The 19,229-nt window shown below is 46.8% G+C and overlaps 2 long non-coding RNA genes across 3 annotated transcripts; both read right to left on the reverse strand.

Moving 5' to 3' along the window:
• Positions 1-123: 123 nt before the first annotated feature.
• LOC121087214 lies at positions 124-9,465 on the reverse strand. 2 transcript variants are annotated; one of them, XR_005827545.1, is made up of 3 exons: positions 6,989-9,465; positions 5,852-6,136; positions 124-3,143 (listed from the first exon to the last, which is right to left on the reverse strand). It is a non-coding gene; the product is annotated as an uncharacterized LOC121087214 (long non-coding RNA). The 2 variants fall into 2 exon arrangements; XR_005827544.1 differs by having other exon boundaries at positions 5,852-9,465.
• A 421-nt stretch (positions 9,466-9,886) lies between these two features.
• On the reverse strand, positions 9,887-18,190 carry LOC121087971. Its single transcript, XR_005827796.1, has 3 exons — positions 14,074-18,190; positions 13,678-13,804; positions 9,887-13,287 (listed from the first exon to the last, which is right to left on the reverse strand). It is a non-coding gene; the product is annotated as an uncharacterized LOC121087971 (long non-coding RNA).
• Between the last annotated feature and the right edge of the window lie 1,039 nt (positions 18,191-19,229).

Raw genomic sequence — 19,229 nt, forward strand, 5'->3', positions numbered from 1 at the left:
GCGCTGCGCCAACCATTTTGCATGGGGGCTGCTGAGCAGATGAGTGCTGAGCTGTATGGAAGATTTCATTTGTGTAAATGAGGAGGCCGTTATCACAGCACTAAAGGACCTGTTTTTTTTAAAAAAAAAAGCCGCCTGTGGCATTATGCACAAAACAACCTATTTATGCAGCATGAAAATATTTATGTGCTTCACTCCAGCTTAAAAAGGGAATTTGCAATAGATGAGGGACATGAGAAAGGATTGGGGTGAGAGATAAGGAGAGATTAGAAAAGGCAGATCATGAAGTACATGACATCCTGCAGCAGTATGTGGCGTAAACCCTCCCTTTTTATAAGACTTGAGTCTCGAGGATGGTGTCTGGATCATTAATACGCTTCCTATAGACTTAATTTTCTACAGGCAGGGTGCTGCATACAAAGATGCAGTTGCTGGAAATGTGAGGATATGCTGTGCTGAAGGCATTGATGGTCTTTGTAACCAACTTTGTCCTTTAAAACCTTAAATAATTGCCTTTGCTATGGTCAGGCCCAGGGCTTGCCTTTGGGCTGGGGGGTGCTTCAGAGTGCTGAGCTCCTCCACCAAAAGCAGAAAACAGGAGAAAAATCACACATGCAGGGGCTCAGATGGATGTGGTGCAAGTGGAGTGGTCCCAATGGGGTGGCTTCGTAACAGGACAGAGCTAACTGTGGTTGCTGTTACACAGCTTGGATTCTTCTTCCCTGTTCTTATACAGAAGCAAGACTCCCAGACTTTTTTGATTGCCAAAAGTTTGTTTTGCTGAAGTGAGCATTTCCTCCAAGGGGGTGCCGTGCCTGTGGCTGTGTGCCTCTATTTTCATTAGTAAACCAGCTGTGGTTCCGCTACAGTGCTCTTCATTCGCTTTTGTAGGACCAGGCTGGGAGCAGGATGTGGCTCCACGTGCCCTGTTCCCCTGCCTGCCTTGAAACAGAAATTGTAGAAGAGCTGTCCTGGGCATGGTTAGTCCTGCGGGCAGGAGAATGGCCGGGTTATGGGGAGCACACAATCAGCCAGTGCACCCGGTCCCTGCCCTGCCAGGCAGCCCAGGTACACAGTCCCGAGAGAAGGCTACCTGGCAGCCATTGGTTCATGCACGTACATTTTTAGGGCTGGGAAAAACCATTAGGAATGGTCCCTGAAGGCTTTGCTGTGGCAGCAGCGTGGGCCAATGCTGTGCAAGGTCGCAGGCACCCAGTTCTGGATGACTCTACTTGGCTTTCTAGTATGCTCGCCTGGACCACAATTATGGTTCTTGGTGCACAAAGAGAGCTTTAGACAGTCCAGTTGACCTACAGCAAATCTGCTTGCACTAAGGCAGGCAGGGATTCTACAGTGCTTACAACAAAGGTGGTGAGTACAGCAGGAGGGTGTTTTTTAATTGCCATCCAGCACCAGTCTTGCTTCAGCCTCTGCTCCTCCAGGGGACAGTCGGTGCCACTCCAGGTAGCTCAAAGGGGCTTGTGTGTTGACAGATCAATGGTCTGGGGACATGCCCCATCAGCTCCTTGGAGTCTTTGTGCAGTATTTCCAAAATCAGCTCCGTGCTGCTTCTAACCCACTCCAGCACACATGCGCCCAATCCCCCCAGGTATCACGCTCTCATTTGATCCTGTGCTCAACTAACACCGTGTTTTGTTTATAATTAGTGGTGCAGAGAGGGGAAAATGATTGTTTATTCTCTGTGGGAGCCTGACTTGGCTGCAGACTCAGGACAATGCCTAAGACAGAGGCTCCTGGCTGCGACTGGGAGTCAAGGTCAGCTCCTGGCTTGTGATAGCGCCCTGAAATGTGACTGGGGACTGAGCAACCCCTGAAATAAAAATACTTGAATACATGTGGGATCTGGGGGTGATCTCACATCCTAGCTGTAAAGCAATAAAAATTATTATGTCCTAGTACCCATGGAGCTAATGAAAAACTTTCAAGCCCAAATACTCACATAGTGACAGCTGTGAAAGTACCTAAATCATTTCTACCTCAGCTTTCTGTGTCCTTCTACCCACTTTCCATCTCTCGCTGTCACTGCTGTTGATGGCTGCTGAAAAGTCTTGTCCGATTCCTGCATCTGGTTGCTAATGCACAGGCCAGCAGCACTGTGAAGGAGAAAACGCTGCTGCTCATGTAAGCTGTCCTGTGTGTTGGCAGGGCTGTGAGTTTCAGAACAGAGTGATGTATTTCAGCTCTTGTGAAATTTCTGAATAATCAGCTCATCAAAAAATATCATGCAGAGTTCCCTTGTAGTCCTCTCCAACTTGCCACCTCTCCTGCCAATAGCTCTGTAGGGTGACCACAGCTTGGCATAGCCCATTAGCAGAGCTCTGCACAATCACTCATGAATAGAGCTGGCTGGAAAATACAATTTTCCTTCTTGACAAAAGGGGAAAAAAAAAAAAAAAAGAAAAAGATTTGGTGGAACAGGGGGTACTTTTGACTTGGCATTTCAGGGTGAACATTTTCTCCACTGTTCCCTCAAGCACCCTCTTCTGCTCCCCCCTGCACTCCACCCTTTTTCCTCCCAACCCCGTTTTTTTGAAAGTGACTCCAAGAAAATAAAAATTTGACTTACAGTGGGAAAGTAATTGGATGCTGTGTTTGATCTGCTGGTGACCTCCTCCTGGCCCCCAGGGTAAGGAGTCTCGCTGCAGAATGGGCACCAACCTGCTGGCACCTTCTCCAGCTGGGTTCCTGGGCACTTTTTGCTGCCACTTACTTACCACTTCTTTGGAGTTTCGTCAAGTTATTCCTCTCCTTGAGCAGCTAAAATGTGCTGTTTAGGCATCTAGGAGCTGGCAACCATGTCTGTTCAAGGGGAGATGGTAGGTGCTGGAATGGCCTTGAGATAAACCTGACCAGCAGCGCTGCAGAGAGAAGGGGCCGAGCAGCAAGAGTCACTGGCCTGCCTTCAGCTGCTGCTCTTGGTTCTGGGTTGCCTCCAGGTGTGTCCCCCTGGGCTTTCCCCTTCCTTTTGGACATGTGTTTCTTGGCCATGGGTGATCATTGCTTTGGCTGGAAAGTGCAGACATCCTCGCTGTGTCCTCTAGCGTTGCTCAGAGCTGAAACATAGGGAGGAGGCTGGGCTGGTTGCAGACCCTGTCCTTATGGCAGGTGGCAAATAAGAAGTGCTGTGGAGGGAGGAGGTGCAAAAATCAATGGTTAGTGCATTAAGGATTAAAGCTGTGGCATAAAAGCCTTTTACAGCCAGGATTAATTTTTTTTAGGCCTGTGGTAGCTGCACTGACTGTTGCACTTGGTATAATGAGGGCTTAGTACTTGTGTTGTTTGCAGCCCTGCGTGCACAGGTGGGACACAACTGCATCCCTCAGCGAGAGGTGGCTCCGGCACAGTTTTTGAGTACCATGTGTTCCCTCCTCAGCTCTGCTCCCGAACCGGCCACAGCTGCCGAGCATTTGCTCTGTCCCTTTTTACTTGTGTCACTCTATCTCTTTCTGCTCAGGCTTTTGTCATTTCTTTTGTCACCATAGTGACAGGAGAAGAGTGATGATTGCTGGAGTAATTTCCCATATTAGCTAGCGCTGGCCTTTCAGCCTAAATCAGCGCTTCATTTTCCCCAGGCTCCGGCTAAGCCCCAGCAGAGCGGCATGAAAAAGTGGTGGCAGAGGGGCCCCGGTGCATCACAGTGCTGCCAGAGCTCCTCCTGGACAGCCTGGGCAGGGACAGGACCTTCAGGTCGCTGCCATGTCCCCACCTCCACACAGCAAGGATGCACAGAGAAAAGGGGAAGAAAGAAAAATATGCACTTTTGCAAAGGTTTGTCCATGAGTACATTTGCTGCGAGCCTCCTGGTCTGTAAAACCAGGAGCTCGGGCACTTCTGTCTGCTCTGGGGCACGTGCATGGCTGCAGGCTGCATAGGCAGAGCTTCCCCAGAGGTAACTGCTGGCTGCAACCCACGCGGCGAGTTGGCAAAGACCCCCGCATGTACCCCCCGCCTGCAGTCCCCACTCTGCATGGCCTCTTGCAGCACTGGCTGTTCCCAGGGCGGTCAAACCAGGGCTGGGACCAAACCTGGGCTCACGATGGGGCAAGGGGGCAGCTCAGTACAAAATACTGCTCCCTCCCAGGCTTTTGTGAGTTGTTGAGTGCTTCTGAGAGACCCACAGGATACGCACACACAAATACATACTTAAAAATCAAGATCATTAAGTACGCAAATATTTTTAAATAACAAACAAGCTACTGGAAAGTGGAGAAAGGTCAGAAAATGTGAAATGAAAGCTGCTCTTCTGTTCTCCGCTCCGGCAGCGCCAGTCCCGGCCACAGAGGAGGATATATTAAGAAGAGTCAACCTTCATTTCAAGCGTGCTGCCTTTTGTCCTCATATCACAACATTAACATTATCCCCACATAATTTTGTGTATTTAATTTTACAATAGACTGTGCCAGCGAGCGCTGCCTGTAAATATTTGATCACCACCGTTCCTCTAGGATTATCTTATCAAGAGTAAAGATATTAAAATAGAAATCTTGTCATGTTACTGCCTTTATACTTCCAGCCTGAGACTTGATTGACAGAAAATGAACTGCCTGAACTAGCTCTAAAGTGTCTTTTCACTGAGAGCTTTAATGCCAGAGGCTATAGAAAAAAAGGTAGCTAGTCATCGGAAACTAATGCCTTGCTGTAGTTACGGAGCTTTTGTACTGAAGATTAAAAAATATGAATCTACTAGGGGTATTTTTACAAGTGTAAAATGGTGTTGGTCTTTTTGTATCTTTTTGCCATCTCTAATGAGCCTTAAAAAGGGCCTTCCTGCACTTGAATATTTGATGCAGCCTCACCGCAGCTCACAGACACAGGCTGAAGTTTTGCAAGAGTAAGCTCTTGACTTGTCTAACCTACAAAATTTCTTTTTGGTGATAAAACAGATTGTGAGCCAGGACTGAATGTTCCTGCCTAGCCTGGAATATCAAACCACTATAGACAAGTCAAGGTTTCTATTTATGGCCAGTTAAAGACACACTGGTAATGCTGTTTTAATGTTACAAAATTGCCCTGAAATTGTCATGTGTCTGAAAAGAACCGTGCTGCAAATATATAGCCAGTCCCCGGGGGCTTACTCAGCCTGTGCTCCAGCACAAATCAATGAGAGTTTTTGCTGGAGTAAGGACCCAAGCACCAATTCAGGAAAGTACCTAAGCACAAGCAAACTTTAATCACAAGCGCACGTTCCCGAGAAATCAATAAAGACAGAAGCTGGCTGGGGCGAGGGGACGGTGAGGGGGGTGGGTGGCACATCCCTGCAGCGCCTGCACCCGGGCCGGTAAAGGGCCAGCATTTCCCAGTATCCAGAATAAATCTGGCTTTGTCCCGTCATGATCCTGAAGGGCAGGGGAGGGTGGTTAGTTCACAGATCTGTCCCATCCCAATGACAGACTGTAGCCACCAGCATTAAATCACCCCGAGCCTTCAGGGCGGTAACAAAAGTGTTAGTGCAGGATGGCTGAGGCTGGTGTGGCCAGAGATGCTGCAACCTGGAGTGCTCTGCTTTAGCCAGACCCTTCCTCCCACTTTTTCCCCTGCCAACAGGAACAATAACTCTATGAAATGAAAATAATTGGACATTAAGCAGCCTGTTGTTGAGCTGGCATGAAAGGGATTTACATGGGTGGCTCCCATTAACAGCAGTGGGTGGTCCCCTCCACGCTCTCCCTGGGCTCCAAATGTAGAGGAGCTTGCTCTAACATTTCACTTACGAGAAAGGTCAAGAGCTGCGGTTTTGTTCAGCGTGCTCAATATATTCAATTTAAATATACTGGCATGTTCATCAGCTATTAACTGTCTTTGCGATAGCTGTAATTAAACAGATACTTACCTGTGAAAGGAAATCTTTCAAGGCAAACTGACATGCTGGAGGAGAGCAGGAATTTCCCAGGTCTCCGATGTGGGTTTGCTTTTTGTCTCTGCATGAATCCCTCAAACTGCTGGGAGTTTTCCTTTCCCTGCTGCTGGAACGAGGAAGGTTTCATGGCCCACTGACAGCCACTGGTTTCCATGTAGGTAGAAGGCAAGGGGCTGGCCAGATCTATCTCCTGTGTGTCCCTTCCCTGGGCACACTGGGGGTGAGCTGAGCACCAGCAGTGCCGGGTGCTTGGCAGCCCTGGGGGAATAAAAGCAGCTGGGCAGTTTTCTCAACCAGGCAATTCACTTGCAGAAACACCATTTACCAAGTTCCACTTAGAGCCTCAGGGATAAGAAATAGAGAATGAGAGAGAGCTGGCTGCTCAGGAGGTTTTAGGAAGCTCTGAGGTTTTAGAGGGTTTAGAGGCTTTAGCAGCTGGTGGCCTCCAATTCAATGGGTGGTAGAGTAAAAAGCCACGCACCCTGCTTTGAAAACTTCTTCCAAAGAGCCTGAAATGAAGAAAAACCCCAACAAGGCAAACCAGTACAAAGCAGAGGAAGGAACTGAAGGAAGCAAAAAAGTAATTACCTGAGCCGACTGTTCTAATTATATACACACAGCAGACAAACGGTGATAGCAATTGTTGGCACTCTTAAGACGGATAGAAGGGAAATAGAGATACAGTAGAAAATAACACATATTAAGGAATTAGTATTCATTATGCTAAAGAAGGGGGAGGGTATTTACATTAGTCAGAACTCAGGCATGCAGAGAGATGGGTGACAGCAAGAAGAAGCATAGCCAGAAAACCCAGAGCACAGCTGTGATGGGTTTCCCTGGTAGCTGTGAACAAGGGGGTTGCTGAACCAGGCGTGATGCCACCAGCACCACTGCTTTTCCCTAGAGACGTTCTGGGGCTGAGCAGCACATGCTTTTCCCAAGAGCAACATTCCCATCAGCCAGTTTAGTCTCCTGTACGTACCTTCCTACATGCTGAAATACAGCATTTTCCCAGGAGGCTCTGGAGCACCAGGTGCCCATGCACCACAACGGGGTGTACGCTGCGCAGGCAATTGTTGTCCACCAATGGACAGCCCCAGCATTACTCACAGCTTTGTGCAGCTAGTGGCATCCAAAATGTAGCTCCGTCTGCTGCCAGGAAGGCCAGCGCCTTGGTGCACGGCTGCAGGAGAGCACACCACATGTGTCAAGCTGAGCGTGCTCCCTCTTGCCACAGGGCCTTTGGGGGACAACAGGGTGCCCTTGACCATGTTGTACCAGCTGGTTGCAATCTCCTGTGTACTCACAGTCTTCCAGGTCCTTTCGCTAAAATGTTCTGAAGCTCCTTGTGAGTTTGTGCCATCCTCACCAGGTACCATCAGCAAACACCCATGTTCCTCTGCTGAAGGAAGACAGACAGTCCTTGAAAAACTTCTCCTTTTACCATTACTTGGCCCTATTAGCCAGTTCCCCGCCCATTTCTGAGGTATTCAGTTAATCCACATCTTGTCCAGCATGGCTTATACTGTTAGATATTCAGAGCACGAAGGCAGGGGATCACTGAAATCCTGGAGGAGGAGAATCGTTGGATTTCTTTTATCTGCGAGATCAGTTAGGGATTTCAGGTTAATCTTGCTCGGTAAATCATGTTGCATTTTATCCCATTTGCCTTCCTGTCTCTGTAAATGGTCTTTCTCTCAGAAAAATGTCACCAAGTTCTGAGTATTGGACCCTGTACACTTAGCAAGCCCCTCTTAAATAGATGCACTACATTTGCCACACTCCATGTACACAGTCCCACCCCTGAGCTGTTACCTTGTTAAGCACCCACCTGTGGGTCCATGGGCCAGATCCTTCCAAAGTTCAGGACAGAGACTGCCCACTTTCTGCTGTTGGGCACCCAAGCCTGCTCCCTCTGTGCCTAAAAAAACCCAAAAAGTATGTAAATACCTAAAAAACCCAACCTGTTGCAAGTTCCCACTGGGTAATTGAGTGTCATAAGACCTAACTCACTATGGGCTGTTGGATTTGGAATTTTGTTTCTGCATACCCTTCTTAACCTCCTGTTTTGCATTCAGTCCCTTTGCCGTGCTGCCTCTAAGCCCATGCTCCAAATCTTCCTTCTCAACCAAAAGCCAGGCATTGCTCCCGCTTTGAGGAAGACAGTACAAAACATGATGCTTGCCCCCACACTCCTGCCCTGTGCTAGAAGCCAGCAGCGCTCCAGTCTCCTCTTGCCCTGTGGTTGTAGAAGTTGTGCATTTGAATAATCGTTTGTAGGTCTGCCTAAGCAAGTCTCCCTTCATCCCTTCCTTTCCTGACCTTGCTTTGTTACAAGGGCTTCCGTCTTCGTGCCACTCAGATTCTGCTAATTCTTGGTCTTTCTAAGAAGACATTTTTTTATCCAATTCTGCCTCCAACTCCTTCCTAAAAGTTTTTTTCCCCTTAAACTGAGAAGCACTTTCCAGATCTGAAGCAGGTGGCCTGTCCCTGCCTGCTCGCTGTGCAACGATGCAGATGGTAGAGTGGCACAGCACCTTGGGTGATCAAGCGCTTTATAAATTTCAAGCCAGGGATATAAAATAAAATGGGGGAAAAAAAAATATTAAAAGTCTTTCCAGGGAGCACGAACAAACACAACAACTTCAGCTAACTGCACGCAAGGCAGAAACTCGGCACCACCTTAAGCCTGCACAGATGTTTGCGCCCCAGCTAAACCGAGTTTTCCAGGTACCGCCCGCATCCTCAGCCTCCTCCAGCAGCGCTCACAAGCCCCCCTGAGCCCCATAACCAGAAGGGAAGGGAATGCTGGAATCCCAGACCTCTCCTGGCATAAACCAGGCTGCAGATCATAAGCAAACCATCAGTAAGTACCTGTACTAAAAACACTAAACAGAGGGTTTCCAGTCAAATGCAGCAGCTGAGAAGAAAAGCAACCCTTTCCACCCGTGGTCTCCTCTCCTAAGACCTACTGTCACTGCTGGCCCTGGAGCAGGGCTCTGGCTCTATGCTGGCCTCAGCCACTCTCTGCAGTGACTTTTGGGGTAGGTTGAGGCAAGGCCTGTCAGTAAAACAGGAGAGGAAAATGAACAGTTGCAAGACAGTGAGCCCCAGGTGCCTGTATGCACATCTCCCACGGGCCAGGCTTCTGCACACTTCGTGTTTATCAGGTCTAAACACAGATGAAATGTTGGTCAGGGATGGGGGCAAGCAGATAGAGATCCCATCCTTCCCCTGCAGGGCAGCATGAAGGGACAGGGAAACAAGTACAAATACTCTGGTGCAAGCTGAAAGCGAGATGCTACAGGCACTTTGCCGTGCTTTGCTGGGCGGGGGGGGCAACAGCAGCAGCACCGGCGCTGCAGAGCCCACGGGGGGCCGGCGGCTTCCCCCGGACCTCTTGGGCAGGTGATGTGGCCACCTCTAGGCACAGCTGTGCCAGGCACCGGGGCCGCAGCCCTCCCAGCAAAATACATGCGTTAGTTAGGTACACATAGACAGATTTCAGGTAGTTGTATATAAAGGTCTTTATAGAGCTGAAAAAGAAATTCTGTTTTTAATATATAAAATGTGTATATATGCATATCTATATGCATATATATATATGCTGGTTGTGTATGTATCTATAAAGACCTTTAAAAAACATTTATATATATATATACATACAGACGTATGTATTTACACATATATACACCCACATATATAAGACCTTTCTATATATACATATACACATATAATATTATATATACATTTAACATATTTATTATAGACCTCATATAAATATAACCATATGAAGGTATTTTAGAAGGACTTTATATATAGATATGTGTATATTTGTTTATACGAATATGCATATATACATATAATATAGAATGGATATAATGAATAAATATAACTATATATACATATCTACTTATCATCATGGTAATTATATGATATACTAATAATAATTATATAATATACACAATTATATGAAAACAATATGTTATATTTTTGTGCTATTCATTGTGTACATTTATACTGCTATAATTCTACATATATTTTGAATGTACATTTTTGAAGATCTTTAAGGTCTTTATATATAGGTATAATCGGTGTCTGTCTACATATGTATAAAAATACACATACATATATTTATGATATACATATATTTATGTATATCAACTTGTGCATATGAATGAATGAAAAAATAAAAGTAAAACAACAGAAATGAGTTTCTGGCATTTGAGTTGCAGCCCCTGGGTAGGCCTGAGGTAAGGTGAGGAGATTGCTCAAATAATTTGGCAGCCTTGTAATGAAAACTATTCTCCAGCTGCTTTCATTTAAGCAGCCCTGTTTTAATAATACTTGCTTATTGCCTGGCAGACACAAATGTGAAAAGATTTAGGTAATAACCTCTAATGATCCAAGACAACACTATATATATATATACACACAGGCGTATGCATGGACATACCTATAACACACATACACAGACGGACAGAGCAGCTTGTACTTATCTCCGGGAGCACCAGAAGGAAAAGCTGCTCAGGTGGGGCTCTCCGAGGCTGGGCTGGCACAAACAGTGTAGAAGATCAGCAGCCCATCACCGAAGATTCTACCTAAATTGTAGGAGAAGAGGAGTAATATCGCTCCCTGTAGCTCTGCACAGTTTTATACATGCAAAGTGTGTATTTGTAAATGAAGTCAGGTGTAACTGGATAAAACCCCTGCAATACGTACACAACATGCACACCATTGACTCACGAGAAGCCGTGGGCAAACAGGAGCCGAGGGGCCAGCACAGCACCCTGGATGCGTGCGGCATCCTCCTGCTTGGTGCCTGGAGAGGCCACTGGAGCGCGGACATCCCCCGTTTGCACATTTCACTTTTAAATCTGCCAACTGCTGCTTTGGGGCCTGACAGATGCCCTGACACCTCCTTTCCTTTCCTGGCACCAGCCCGGCCAGGAGATGTGATGCCTGTCTGCCTGATGTCTGCCTGCCCATCCCTCGTGCGCCCGGCCGCTGCCGGAGCCCCTTGCTCACATGCGCAGCCCTGGCTGGGAAAGAGGAGCTGTCATGCCGCGGCATTTCTGTCCTTCTGCAGCAAAGACATCCTGCTGAAAGAACGGAGGAAATAACATCAAAACCACAGCCGGGGGCTGACAAGCAAACTGACATTTAACTAAAAAACCAGGTGAGGTGGGAGGAAAAGCCCGGATGGGCAGTTCAGTGTTTGGCTGTGGTTGCAAATCTTTTGGGTGAGCCTTTCTGGGTCACCAACATAAAAGCATTTTCAGGCATGTTCCTAAAAATCCAGGAAAAGTTTTTTCCCCTCCCTCTTTTCTATCTCGTGAGCAGCTCTCCAAGAACTGCCCACACCCAGCAGATCAAGCATTTCACCATCAGCTCCGGCAGCAGCAGGAGGAGGAGGGCAGGCAAGGGTTAAGCGACAGCTTATTTAGGAGAGATGAAGGTGTGCAGAAGCCTGGAAGATATTTTTTTCCCCAATTTTCATTGGGTGACAGACACTTTACAAGCAGTTCTGCTGTCCCTGGGAATGTCAGTGTGAAATGGAGATCCGGTGGCATTTACAGACTGAAGTTTCTCCTTGTACTCGATGACAGAATAAAGGGGGGAAAGGAAAAAAAGCCAAACCCACAAACGTTCTTATCCGCCAGCGCCTCCAGCCTTGTTTTATGCCAGCTCTAACTCTGGCTGGTTAGACTCACTGCACTGCTTCAGGGAGAGGCGGTTTGAGCTGCTGGTGGACAATGCTGTGTTCAGCTCAAACTATTTCTCACTCGCTTAATTATATCCTGCACTTACAGTTTTACAGAGAACAGATGCGAAGGCTTACCTTGGGACAGATACATTATGTATACAGCATTAACTTCACACCCGTACAGTCCCCATTTTAATTACACAGCCAGTGGGGGACCCGGGATAGTTTGCTGGCAGAGCAGTTGGTTTCATTAGCAATTCCCAAGACCTCAGCTGTCTGCAAGCATCCTCACCCATGCAGGCTGGGCTGCAATGGAGATCCAGCCCATGGCAGCCAAGGGTGAGCCATGCACTGCCTGACCTCTGGGCTGCGATGGCAAGCCCCCTGAAATCACCAAACGACCAGCTGCTGGTGCACAGCTACGAGCTTGTGCAAGCGTCAGCCTGAGATTCACCTTAAACACAAGTACTTTGGAGAAAAGCCTTAATGTGACATGAAACGTGAGGCCAAAGGATGTTGAGAGACAACTTGGATGTACAGTGCTGTAGTAGTTTGTCTGATCTCTGACCCCTGTCAGGGAAACATCAGTATGACAGGTCCCCACAGGCTGCATCGCTCTGCTAATAAAAGCCTTTTAGCAACACTCAGAGAAGGGGTTTGATCACAGCCTCTTGCTGGGCTTAATAGGTGGTGAAGCACAAGCTAGCATTTGGTTTTGTCACTCCATTTGACACATCTCTTTGTAGTGACATAAGCAATGCCCTTATGTTTTGTTCGCTTCACAGGAACTCCAAAAATTCCTCTAAATTTTAACAGATTCAAAATTGGGCTAAAATTTTGCTTGTGCTACCATAAAGCAGGGAAAAGGGCTCTAAAAGAGCAGGATTTTCTCCATCAAACCTGCTGCATCAAAGCCAGGCAAGGAGATGGTTTCTGCATTTGTTCCTTCCCAAGGTGAACAGAAAGGCTGGCCATTTTCCTGCTTTCCTCTTTACATCTTTTCCATGTGGCAAACGGCTCCACTGAACCCTTTCCACACAGCCACCTTTCATTAGCCGGGCTGCCCTTCTCCCTGCCTGCAGCACAGCTGCACTGTCCTCCGGTTCCAGCCCGGGAGAGAAATCATCCATATACGTACGTCAGGTGAAATTAAAATTGTCCCTGTGAGTTATTCTATGACACAAGATAGCACCAGCTATATTAAATCCTATTAATTAATATTTAATTAATTCTTTTCCTTGCTTATAAACACAGAGTGCTACTGCAGAGTACAGGAGCAATTATTATCTGGGGTTCTTCAAGGTATTAGAATTTTTAGAGTCACAAAAGCTGCATATTTGTTAGAAACAGACAGACATATCTGTCACTGTTAAGAGCCGCTCTACCAAGACTAGAAAAATCCTGAACAAACTGCAATAGGTCAACAATTTGCCAGAAATACCAGCTGAATCAGGAGCCTGAGGTTTCATCTCACTGGAACATTACTTATTATGTGCACAGAGAGCCCTGCCTCAGCAGAACGCTGCACATTACTTACCGAAGGGCCAGCAAGGCATGGCTCCTGTTTCGCTAACTTCTACTCATTCAGGCTTAATTCTTTGCTTCGTTATTATTCATCTGCTTTCTGAACTGGTAAGGAAGGGCACGCAGCAGGACAGGCAGACTCTGCCTCTTGTAGCACAGAAGACCTTTGCAGTGGCCCCTGATGAAACACAGCGGTGGGCAAAACTCAGCTGAAGCGGTCAGCTTTCAGCAAACATGGTGCTTGCTGCTCATCACTCACTTGGAAGTGATGAAGAATGTGTGAGAGCGCTTTTCTGTTTGTTACTGCTTGTGGGGAAAATGCTCTTCCAGCCAGCAGTGCCTTGCGGGGGGCTGCACGGCAATGTCCTTGCTGTGCACTACCCCCATGGCTGGCATGGACGGGGGGATACAAGGGGTTGGGTGGTGGGAGGTGGTGAGCATCCAGGGCTGCCTTATTCCTGCAGGATCCAGCAGTGCTGGGTCCACACAGGGTATAAACTCACCCACCAGCTGCTCAGTATGTCTATGCCTCTTGAAGGGGAGCAATGCCTTTGGTCTCCATCCTTACCAGAGTGACTGCTGATGACATTTATTCAGGCGGTAATTTTCTCAGTGGCTTTAGGTGGCCTGGGAGGCAAAGCTCCCAAACAAAAGCCTTGGTGGCCTCTTGAAAAATCCATCTCTCTGTTTCCCTGCTGAAAGTGGAAGAGGAAAAAAAAGAAAAAAATTACTCCTTTACTGAAGTTGTTATGCAATGAGTCATTTGCTGCCTGACAGAAGATGGGCCAGCATCCCTCTCTGCGCCGCAGTGATTTGACTAATTACTTCTATCTGCTTCAGCAGAAGAGCAGCCTCCTCCAGCCTTTCTGCTGTCTGGGTCTTGTCTGTCAGCAGCACAGAAGTGGGCTGCAATGGGAAACAACATCCTTCTGGTTTGGGCGGTGGCATTTTGCCTGTTCCTTACCTCATCTGGGTGGAAGGTCTCAAAATCAAGAGCTCCTACTCAGTGGAAAGCCGAAGCCCAAAAACCCAGAACTGGGTAGATCAGCCTGTAGGCATTCGCATCTTCTCAGCATGTCATGGTCTCCCATTTTGCACGAACCAATGTCTCCGTGTGCCTCTTGGCTGTGTAACTGCTGGGGCGACAGGTCCTGTGGGGACAAGGCGGCTGCACAGCACAGCCTGCTGCAGCACTCGCAGCGGTCGAGCCTCCCTGGGAATTAAGCACAGTGCAGACGCTAGTTAGACTCAGCCATCAGGCTTCATGGGAAACAGTATTGAGTTTTAAGGTGGTATTTTCTTTTGGCTTGAGGCTGATGAGTTCTCCTTGAGGATCTGGGGACTGAACTGCCATAGACCTGGCTTGAAAATGTTGCCCACTGCAGCTGGGCAGGGGGCGAGGACAGCACCCAGGCACGTGCAAAGTGCTGTTGTCTCCTCTGAGCTGCTAAATGAGGCCCGGGACTTCCACAATTGTTAATTAGAGGCAAATGTTATTAAAGTAAATTAGAAGAAAAAGGCAGCTGTGAATGCAAACTTATTATATTTTTACACTTGTTTAAAATCACAACTGTGATTTTTAATTATAGTGGATCAAAGAAAATAACCACATTAATCCAATGTAATCACGTGCGAGCTGAATTGATAACAACATTGTATTTAATTGGCAGTAAGCTCAGGCAACGTTAAATACAAATGAAAAGCACTGACACATTCTGAAGACTAATTAATATGACAGACTGGTAGCAAATGCATTGTTTATTACTCCTAATTTCCAGTAGCTGGTTCAACACCATTTTGTTACCATGATCCCCAGTGCTGTGTCCATCAATGCATGATATTTAAAAGGAAAATTAAACGTGATTTATTTTAAGGAGGAACAAAGGAGTTCAAAGATAATTAAATTATGTATTTCAAATACCAAGCTGCAGATAAAGAGCTTTAAAATACAGGATTTTTCTCTTTCCAACTATAAGCCCCCTTTATATGTACACATAATTCACGTTAACGTGCTACGTCAGTGACAGAAGACACTTTTTTCCCCGCACATCTTAATGCAGCTAACAAATGGTGATATTTCCAGGGGCTGACACAACTCCCAGTGAAGTAAACAGAGGGATTACCCTCAGGACCCTGCCAAAGCCCAGCAACTCACTGGAAGAAATTCCCTTGGATCCAGTGGGCTCTCAATCATATTCTAAGCTTTTCAGATTGGGGGCTGTTATCTTTTTTTTTTTATCCTTAGAAAGTACCTAGCAAGAATGAAGAACATTTATTCAGGTAAAGTCTTTTAAATACAGTGTCCTGAAAGTTTCCTAAAGCTTTCCAGAGACTCGCACGCATTAGAATTCTCCTACCTGACTGCACTACCTTCCACAGTTGGTTATGGACTGTAATGGCATATATTTGTCACACCTTGTTACAGCCTTGGTCAATAGAATAATGGAATAATCAATCATCTATATTTTAGTGTGAGACATAATAAATACAGTGCATAATAGTCAATCAGATCTTCACCAAGGAAAAGTTGAACAATTACAGTGGTTGTCAATGGTAAACTGCCTATGATAAGTATGCAAACATTGACCCCAAGTGTTACACTGAGAACATGGAAATTAAAATCATCTATCTTACTTGATTCAAAGCCTCCCAGATAACAAGGATGGTATTTAAGGAAAACCTTGGTTGGACTCAGATTGCTTCTTTCTGTTAGATTAAAATTAAATTAAGTCAAAATTTAGAAAATACTGGTTTAATTAAAGATACTTCACTAGCTCATAAATTATAGCTTCTCTGTCCTGTTGCGAAGTGTAAGTTTGATGTTAGATGTCAGAGCTGCAGAGGATTCCTAAAGGTTAGTTCACATTTACATGCCATCCAAAGCAGAATTCTAGAAACAAATGACTAATTATTGAAGTTCCCAAATTGCTACCCCAGTCTGCTCAGCAAATGCAGTCTCCCTGATTCCAGCACAGGCAGTATTTTCTTCAACGGCTTAGTCCAAATATGCAAAATAAGATGGCCAAAAGAGACCTTGGCCAAAAGCAGACATGGGCATGGAATCAAGCATGAAAATATTAATAGATAATCATCCAGAAACTAATTATGAAATGTAAAAAGTCCAGCTATCTTACACAGACCACTGCAAGGAAGAGCGTTTCAGTTTCATTAACACAGCAGCAGAAGGAGAATCTTTGCAAAGTAGTTATCTGAGCTTCTTAATGCTCTTTACCAAGGTACATTTGTTAGCTAAAGCGACATTCATTTAAATTAGAGGAGTGAAAAAAATAAATAATTTAACAGCGAAGGTGATAACTCACTGAAACATACTGTAGAAAAAATTAAGAAAAAAACCCACCAAACACAGGAAGATCGAGACTGATGCCTTCCTGGAAATATGCTGGAGTCCAGTGCACATTACTGGGTCATCTCTAGGAAAATGGGCCAAAATAAAATGACTGGTGATACAAAGCAGGACAGACTGGAAGACTTGGTGACTTTTTCTGAAAGCCTTCTTCTTAAACTTCTTCTTAAAATGCACTTGGTCCAAACAGAACTAAATGGAGTGGCATTTAAGCAGACTCAGATTTAAGCCTGAGGCAAAAAACACTCCCTGGACTCTCCACCTTTCCGTAGCTGCGGCAGCAATAGCACCGAGCCCTCCTGGCGGCATCGCCACAGCAGCAATGGGTTTGCCCCAGCACACGTGGCCATGGCAGGCATTTTCCTTCCTAATTGCAAGGCTGGGTTACAAAACCCAACCTTACCCTAGAGGGAATTTAAGCATGTGTTTAACTTAAAGCTTGTGCTACCATCCTGCTGACTTTGCCCTCCGCATATCCACAGTGGTGAGCAGAGGGGAGCAGCCGTATCCACCATCAGCGCTTACACTGCTATCTGCTGAATTGACTGCTGTACTGTAAAAGCAGCCATTACAAACCAAAAGGAGCCTGACAAACACTCCCTTTGAGACTGGAGCTATGCTGGGTAGCACAGATGCTCATCGTCGGCTTGCTACCAGTAACAGTAGCGGTTTCAGTCAAGATCCCTCCAACACAGACTTGAAAATGTTTGGCACCGAGGTAGTGGGTAACAGATGCCCATTACTACTGAAGAAGACTGCTGAAGATGAAGGCAGGGGAGAGGTAAAACCCTTGGCTCCAGGGAATCTGGAGAAAAACTACAGACATTATTGATTTGCAGCATTGCTGAGAGGCTCCCTTGCTGCTAGGCAGTGCTGGCACTCAGTAAGATGCAATCCTGCATCCAAAGAGTGTCTGTGATTGCCTGAACCAGGGCTAAAGACACATCAGTGCATCCTGAAATGTTTAGAAAAGCCTCTTAAATACTGACCTAGCCATTAGCAGGGTGCTGAGCGGCAGAACAAGGAGCGAAGCCCTCTGGCACGGCTCTCAGCTGCATTGTACCACATTTCGGAGAGCTTTGCAGAGCTGCCAAAAAAATCCCTCTAGACAGTTTAGAAACCCCAGAGCTGATTATTCAGATAAGCCACCATGAGATAATCTCTGATATCATCAGAAAGGGTGCAAGGCATTGTCACATGAGGGAGAGAGATGGGAAGGATGTGAACTCTATTTAAGCGGTCCCACGGTAAAACAGCTTGCAGCCAGCACACAACTTACTGTCAGCTCTCTTTGAGCGGCTCCTTTGATTGTGCTGCTCTGTGAAGGAGCACTTGTCACTTTTTATCGAAGGAGAGGGGAAGAAAGCAAGGCAGCCTGTTGCCAGGAGAAAAGATGCCACTCACTTTAAGTTAAAATATAGACAGCTGCAATGCCCTGGCTGCTGGTGATCGAGGACCAGAAGAAGTGTGAAGGAAGTATCAATGCAGGGCAGGAAAAAGAAAACAGCAAGAGACTGGAGCAAGTGCAGAGTGGGGAGGGTCGGGGCTCCAGGCTCCCTGTTTGTGGCTGGTGGTGTCTGAGATGCCTAAGCATGCGGGGGGAGAAAACAGCAGCGATCTGCCCTTCAAAAGTTGGCAGCCGCCTGTCAGGCGGAAGCAGCGTTGGTAACACACCGATGTTTTCGTTACTGCTGGGTAGCGCTTACAGAGCGCCAAGGGCTTCTCTGCTCCTCACCCCCCCCAGCAGCGAGGAGGCTGGGGGGGGCACAAGGGGTCGGGAGGGGACACAGCTGGGACAGCTGACCCAAGGGATGTCCCACACCATATGGCGTCATGCTCAGCATGTAAAGCTGGGGAAGAAGGAGGAAGGGGAGGGATATTCTGGGTGATGATGTTTGTCTTCCCAAGTAACCGTCACACGTGCTGGAGCCCTGCTGTCCTGGCGATGGCTGAGCACCTGCCCGCCCATGGGAAGTGGTGAATGAATTCCCTGCTTTGCTATGTGTGCGTCTGGCTTTTTCTTTACCTATTAAACTGTCTTCATCTTAACCCACGAGTTTTCTCACTTTTAGTCTTCTGACTCTTCCCCCATCCCACCTGGGGGGAGTGAGCGAGCGCTGTGCAGGGCTTAGCTGCCAGCTGGGGTTAAACCACAACAATGGCCCTTGTACCCAAACAGCCGCGGGACACCTGGGCTGGGATAAAAGCACATTCGGGGTGACCCACTGTGGAGGAAGGTTTTAAGTCTTCTTATAATAATAGGGCAATCGGCTGTTTGGCACTGCCTTAGCGTGCGCTGGTTACCCCTTACGGCAAGTTATCCTCAACACGCGATGAGCTCTAATCAAAAGCAAGAAAAGCTGCACAGCACAGCCTGTCCTGCAGCCTCTGCCTTCCCACATCATCAGGCTTGGAGCTGTTCAGTGAAATCCACCTTGGGGAGCTGGAAATCCCTCGCTCCTAAGCAAGAGTATTAAAGTACCGTGATTGTATCTTTGTAACCCAGCAAGCAGAGGAAAACAACCTGGGGAAGGTACAAAGGCTCAAGCAATGTGAGCGCCCCTTCTCCCCCCCCTCGTTTGTCAGAATTCTGCTTGTTCAAGATAATAATCAGCAAACAGAAAACCCTGCACAAAAAGGCTCAGGCAGAGAAAGCCCAATTTCCCCTCAGCCTCTGGTGCTTCTGCTAGGAGTTACTTTGGCATATTAAAAGGCACCAGAAATGACAGCAGTAACTGAAAAAAATGGAGGAAACA

Source organism: Falco naumanni, chromosome 4 (assembly GCF_017639655.2).
Source record: "Falco naumanni isolate bFalNau1 chromosome 4, bFalNau1.pat, whole genome shotgun sequence".
Taxonomy (NCBI): Eukaryota; Metazoa; Chordata; class Aves; order Falconiformes; family Falconidae; genus Falco; species Falco naumanni.